Below are 7,264 nucleotides of genomic sequence, written 5' to 3' on the forward strand. Positions count from 1 at the left end.
GATTACAGGCTAATGCCACCATGCCCAGTGAAAATTATTTTCAACCTGGAATTCTATGTCCCCAACTCTAGATTGAGCAGAGAATGAAGATTTTCAGTCAGAAAAGTCTCAAAAAAATTATCTCCCATGGTACCCTTTCTTAGAAAGCTACATTAGAAAATATGTTCTGTTGAAATAAGTCCATAAAACAAGAAAGAAGATGGAGTGGAAGGCAGAACTCAGGAGATAAGAGGAAGGTGGACGGAGCTCTTGAGAAGTAGGCAAAGGAAAGGATTGACCAACAGCAGGCCTAGAGAGCAGCCAACCCTGAATAAGAGATCAAAGAGCTCCAGGAGAGATGTCTCAGAGGGGAGGAACATCTGATAGGCTTGACAATGTGGAAATGTTATTGAGCCATGTTTCACAGAGCTGTGGGAGCACGTGAAAAGGCTCAGTCAGGTGCTGATAGAAAACTAAACAAATAAAAATTAAAGGCAATTACTAACTCCAGGAAAAAAAAAAAAAAATGCAAGAATGGGCCGGGTGCGGTGGCTCAAGCCTGTAATCCCAGCACTTTGGGAGGCCGAGGCGGGTGGATCACAAGGTCAAGAGATTGAGACCATCCTGGCCAACATGGTGAAACCCCGTCTCTACTAAAAATACAAAAATTAGCTGGGTGTGGTGGTTGCACGCCTGTAGTCCCAGCTACTTCGGAGGCTGAGGCAGGAGAATTGCTTGAACCTGGGAGGCGGAGGTTGCAATGAGCCAAGATTGTGCCACTGCACTCCAGCCTGGAGCCTGGCGACAGAGTGAAACTCTTGTCTCAAAAAAAAAAAAAAAAAAAAATGCAAGAATGTACAGTTAATTAAAATATATGACGTGGCTTCATAGTAAACAATATTTATACAATCACAATAACAAAAGCTTTGTTAACCAGAAATTGGGGGACTAGGCAGCTAAAAGAAGAAAAGAGGAAAATGTAGGTGAATTTAATATGTTCATTACCATAATGGGAAGTCTATAACTAATGTCTAAAGTTAATGACTCAAGAGACAGCCACATACTCTGTGAGAAATACAGGAGAAGTACCAGATGAATACCTTAAAGTCGAAAGTGGTTTCACCGGAGAAAGGGAGGTAGGCCAGAGGGGAAGTGAATAAGAGATAGTAAATTTCATTATTTTTTTCTACATATGCAACTTAAAACCACTTGCCCAGCAATATTTTATTTAAAATAAAAGCATATTAAGTAAATTTAAAAAACCAATCCTACTGGTCATGTATGTAAAACAGATACACAAACAAATCAGTGAAGGAAAAAGTTTCCAGTGCTACCTGTGCACAGGTAAGGTACGGGCATGAAAGAGAGTAGCCAATTCCACCTTGGAAGGGCCACGTACTTCCTGATTCCTGCTTGCCCTTCTTATCCAGGAACACCTCTGCCTATGTGCATCTACAGATTTGGCTCCCTAGAGAAAACCTGAGGCTCATGGTAGAAACTCACCAAACACGGATGGAGAGGTGGTGGTCTCTACTGGCTAGGAACCAAGAGCAAAGAGCCAGACCACCTGGGCTTAAATCCTGGCTCTGCCACCTACTAGCTCTGCGATTTTGGACAAGTTACATACTCTCCTTACCCTCCTCACATGTTCCTACCTCATAGGGTTATTTCAAGGATTAAATGAATTAATGTGTCGAGGGCCTAGAACAATTCCCAGTACATGTAAGCATTATGTTTTCTCAGCAGACATGAGATGAACCTGCTGAGTGCAGGCACTGGATAAGCACTGGGAGGCACAACACAGCCCTAAGCATGCCCCTGCCCTCCAGGAGATTAAGGAGGGGTGAGGAGTGGTGCCGAAGATACAACTATAAATGGCATATTACCAGCCATAGCATCTAGGTAGCTAGATACAGAATGTGGGGGAACCAATTTCCTAGAGGGGTGGCTGTTAAAATTTGCTCCATGAGAGGGTCTGGAAGACACCTTTTGAATTTTGACCCCAGTACCCCTCTCTAGAAATTTTCCCCTCCCCTCTTGCATCCACGTAGTTGCAGCAGAAATGCTGTGCTCTGATAATGCAATCTTGCCTCCTTGACCAGAGTGGGCACGTTCAAATTAACCTGGGCCAATCCATCTCTTACCTGGGAATTTTGGACTCCAGGCTGAGGGATAGATTGGTTTCCCTCTGTGTTTTCGTGCTAAGATTGATGATGTAAATGTGGGAACTATTGGCCATTTTTTGCCATGTAAACTGGTAAACAGAACAGTCTGCAAGACGAGAGAAAGGTAGAGGACAGAGAGAAACTGAAAGAGGAGGAAAGACAGGGCTTCTGCGTTCCTTAGGGTTCCGCTCAGTTTCTGCTCACAGATTCCATGGGATGTTCCAGCATTCTCACCAAAACTCCCCTTTGTTCATGCTGGTTTGAGTTGAATTTCTGTTGCAAACCAAAATTTCTCTAATAATAGAAGGGACTTCCCCCACTTCTCCCTCCTGTATAGGCAGCAGAAAAAGAGATCTGACTATATTCCCTGGTCTGACGAGACATTTGATAATTCTAAGCCTGGAAAAAACCCCAAAGAGTCCCTTGGGTTGCATGAAAATGTAATCTGGCTCTGGGCCCTGGTCAGAGCAGCTCTGGCTTCCGAGGGAAGGGTTAGGACTGTGGGAAGGGATGAAAGGAAGGACCGGAAAAGTTGAGGTCTGGGGCTGGAGTGGGAGGTGATAGCATCTGCAGCTGAGGTTCATTCAAGCTTGAAGTGCAGAAGCTATGATGGGAGGGTAGGAGACGGGTATGGGGAAAGGACCAATAGCCATGGCAACAGGAGGGTCTTCCTTTGCCACTGAGGCAAAGGTGAACTTGGGGGGAGGTAGCCGAGCAAGGTGTAGGGAGAGGCCAAGCAAGTGGTGGTCTTTGCCATCCATTGATTGTGTCCTTTCCTGCCCATTGTATGCTGGGCAGCAACATTTTAGGCAAGGGAATGAAAGACTCAATTTTCAGGGACCCGGCTATAGAGGTGAGTCATGGAATTATGGGGTGTTCCCATTGTGCTCCCTTAGGTACATGTGGCTGAGGTGTCCTTAATCAGCAGGTGAAAGCATCATTCCGAGCTACAATTGAAATACTTCCAAAGAGGCAAATACCAGCGATTACAGCTGATTGAGAAACCTAAGAAGACGTCATGGAGGAAGTGGACCTTGAAGGATGGATAGGATTTAGACATTTAAAGGCCAAGCTTTACAGGATCTTGGAGCTGGATATTATTCCTCTTTGTAGCTCTATCTCTCATAGTTCTAACACAGCAGATGCTCAAAAATGTTTGCTTAATTGAATTGGATTCCAGGTAGAGGAAACAGTATAAGTAAAGGCAAGGGATGAGAAAGGGAGTGGGGTGTGTATGTCGAGGCCTCAAAGAGAAATCCTATTTGTGGGTTATAGCAGGCACAAAAGGAATCCATCAACAGACGATGAGCTGAAAAAGCTGAGGCCAGGGTGGAAACTTGGGGACGGCTGATGAGTCCTCCAGCTCCCTGAGGACAGCGACGGACCAGGACATTTGTCCCCGGCCTGCCTAGTGGTGGGCTCAGGGCCTATCACAGGGAAAGTGCACAAAAGCTATCCAAATAAATGGAAGAATATAAAAAGTTACCATTAGCAAAAACTTCACCACTGTGTTCATTCAAATCTAAAGTCTCTTAGTCCATTTAATTTAGGACTCTGTGCACATCAATTAGTTTGCACAAAATTTTTCAGAATGAAAACCATTGGTGTAATAAATAAAGACATGAATCTGGGTCTGACTCCCACCTAACCGTTTAGGGGAACATTTCTTTTTTATTCCTGTGTTTTCATAAGAAGGGTTGCCCTAAAGTTGTAATTGTGGCCTCTCTCCCCAACTTTCTCCCTAAATTTAGTCAGCCCTACCCATAAAAGTAGCAACTAATTGATTGATGAGTTTAGAAAAAGGAAACAGACATACCCACTTCTCTTCAGGAGGCCAGTAACTCCTACTTCATGGTAAGTTTAATGGAGCCTGAAAGGAAGTCTGCAATTTGAGAAGTAAGTTCAATTCAGGAGACCCATTTGGCAGCATATGGCTCTTAGCCAAGCCCTCAAAACTAGCTTTTTCTGTAATAAAGCTGACGTTTTCATCATCAGATGTCTGACTCCTATGTCAGAGGGTTCCGAACTCAGGAAGTGGGTGAAAAGCAGAGGTGTTAGTTATTGGCTCCCTCAAACCCCAGCTAATAGTGGCTTGAGAATTTCCTTACCAGGAAAATGGATATAACGATAATATCTGTCACGTAGAGTTTAGTGAGGATCGAAAAAGATAACAAGTTTGATGTTCGGTAAGTGTTTGTTCTGTTTGCTTCTGTGTTTGAAACCCTCTCTTTCAAGCCTTTCCCCATGAAAGCAGGGGGACATTGTACCCTTCCGCATATATTCCCTCTGTGTGTCTAGCATGTATTTGGATGTTATGTCAGTGTTAAAAAGGTGAAAATTATTATTGCAGGAAAACCCAGCAAGCGAGTCATTTCTACCCAAATTTTTCAAAATAACTTTAACGAGGGACAACCAGCATACAGTAAACATGGTTGAAGTGGACAACTTGACAGGTTTTGACACATGCAAACACCTAGTGAAATCATCACAATCAAAAGTGTGGGCACATCCATTACGCCAAAAGTCTCTCATGCCTCTTTGCAATCCCTGCTTCCCTCCCCTCCACCCTCCTATCCCCAGGCAGTCACTGATCTGCTTTCTGTGACTATGGATTAGTTTGCATTTTTTAGAGTTGTATATAAATGGAATCGTATCATATGACTTCACCACAATTTCTTACTCATTGTCTTGTCTGTCTGCTCGTATTTTTGAAGAGCAATAAGCAGTCATCCTTGAATACTGAAATACTGATCTTGGAGTCCAGAGTCCAGGGCTGTTGTTCTGGTTAGACAGTAACATGCTGTTTGACCTTGGACAAGTCATGTAACCTTTCTGTGCCTCAATTCCCCTTATCTGCACTATGGTAGGGAATAATTGTGTCTGCCCTACCTCCCAGATGTATTTAAGGTGGAAATACCGCATAAGGTATAATACTAGAAAATGGATAAACCACAAGCCATTAAAGTATTCATGTGTAAGTAGCTAGAAGATATTTGACAATATTAATGTGTGTGTGTGTGTGTTTTATACCTAAATTTCCACTTTTCCTTCATTCAAGCAAGTAGCTGACTCTGCACCTTATTTTGTGAGGCGAGTATTGTACAGAGTAGAAAAACAAAAGCAGCCTGCAAATCTACCTGGCTTTGGATTTCCCAGACCCAAAGCCTTTAGAAATGTTCAGGTTTACAGAAAAGGAAAAGGAGAAGGAATTTGTGGGTTCATACAGATGGTATCTTAGGGAAGTGGAGGGGAGGGTAAAGTGAACACTTCTCAGCAGGCTCACAAACAGTCCTGCTTCCATCAGCATATCCCTTGCCCACCTCCCTGCTGATCCCTCTAGTACCTGAACCTTTCAGGGACTCTTGAGGCAAAGAACGTGCTCCTTGTCAGTTAACCCCCACCTCTCCCTTCCACGCTCACCCTCTGGGCTCAAGTTTGGCTTCCATCCTCTCTGCTGAGTCATTTGTCATCCTTCCTCTGCTGTCTGTTGCCATGTGGGTTACAGATGTTATCTAGTTTCACTGAGCTAAAGTTTATTTTGCTGTTTCTTATTCTAGCTGTTTGCTGGTTGTTTTTAAGAAAGGAGTGTGCAGAAAGGTCTCGACTCTGCCTTCTTGAAATAGGAATCTAATGATTTCTTGCCTAATATGTTTTAAAATAAGACTTTATTTTTTAGAGCAGTTTTAAGTTCAGAGCAAAATTGAGCAGAAGGTACAGAGATGCCCATAGATCCCTGGCCTCTATATATGCACAACCTCCCTCATTACCAGTATCCCTGTCCAGAGGGGAACATTTGTCTCAACGGAGGAAGCTGCAGCGGCACATCCTTATCACCCAGAGTCCTTAGTTCACACTGGAGCTCACTCTTGGTACCGTGCATTCTATGAGTTCAGGCAATGTAATAATGACATACATCCATATCACAGTATCACACAGAGTAGTCTCTCCGCCCTAAAAATCCTCTGTGCTCTGCCCATTCCGCCCTCCAAAGCCTCTGGCAACCACTGATCTTTTTACCATCTACAGTTTTATTTTCCAGAATGTCATTGCCTAACATTTCATATTGAGATATAATTTACAGAAAGCAAAATGCTGGGATCTTAACAGTTTTAATTTAAGAAGTTCTGACACATGCATGTATTCACGTAACCCACAGCACTGTTGGTACATGGAACATTCCTGTCGCCCCAGATAGTTCCCTTGTACCCTCTCCCAATTTCCCGCTGCCACCCTGTCCCCAACCAGGCATCTACTTTTCTGATTTTTTTTTAATGTAGATTAGTTTGCCTGTTCTAGACTTCGATACAGAACGTAGTCTTTTTGCGTCTGGCTTCTCGTGCACTGCATACTTTTGAGATTCATCTGAGCCGGTACATTGATCAGTAGCGTATCTCTTTCCACTGCGGAGTAGAATTCCACAGAACGACTACACCACAACTTCTTACTCATTGTCATGCTTGTTTGGGTTGTTTCAAGTTTTTGCCTATTGTGAATAAAGCTGTGATGAACATTTGCAGCTATGTCTTTTTGTAGACATACGTTTTTAGACCTGTGAGTGGAGTAGCTGGGCCATAAGGAAGGTATATATTTAGCTTTATGAGAAACTATCAAGCTGCCTTCTAAAGTGCTTTGTACCATTTTACATTCACACCAGCACTGTATAAGAATTGCAGCCATGCTACAGCCTTGCCAGCCCTTTTCTGTTATCTGGATTTTCATTTTACACATTCTAGTGTATACTTAGTGGAACTTCACTGTGGGTTCTGGCATTATTTTTCCAAATGGTCCCTAGTCCCTGAAAGACTCTCTTACAGCTCTGAGCAGGGGCCTCTTAGCACTCTTTTGGGTTGTCATTTATACTTCACATGTGCAGCTGTTTATGGGCAGGAGAGAAGCATTACGGTAATACACTAATAGTAATGTGCGTTTCATGTTTACAGAGGGCAGCAAGTGCAGCTCACTGGGAGATTGCTCCCTAGCAAAGAGAAATATTAATATGTCATTTGTGAACTTAGAAAAGAGGCCTCCAGGGCCATAAGTGAAGAATTACATAACCATTGACATCTATGGAAATCTAGCTGTCTCTTCATGGCTTTAGTGCTGTAGATAAAAATAATTTG

Source organism: Aotus nancymaae, unplaced genomic scaffold, assembly GCF_030222135.1.
Source record: "Aotus nancymaae isolate 86718 unplaced genomic scaffold, 86718_ANA_hifiasm-v0.15.2.pri h1tg000108l, whole genome shotgun sequence".
Lineage (NCBI taxonomy): Eukaryota > Metazoa > Chordata > Mammalia > Primates > Aotidae > Aotus > Aotus nancymaae.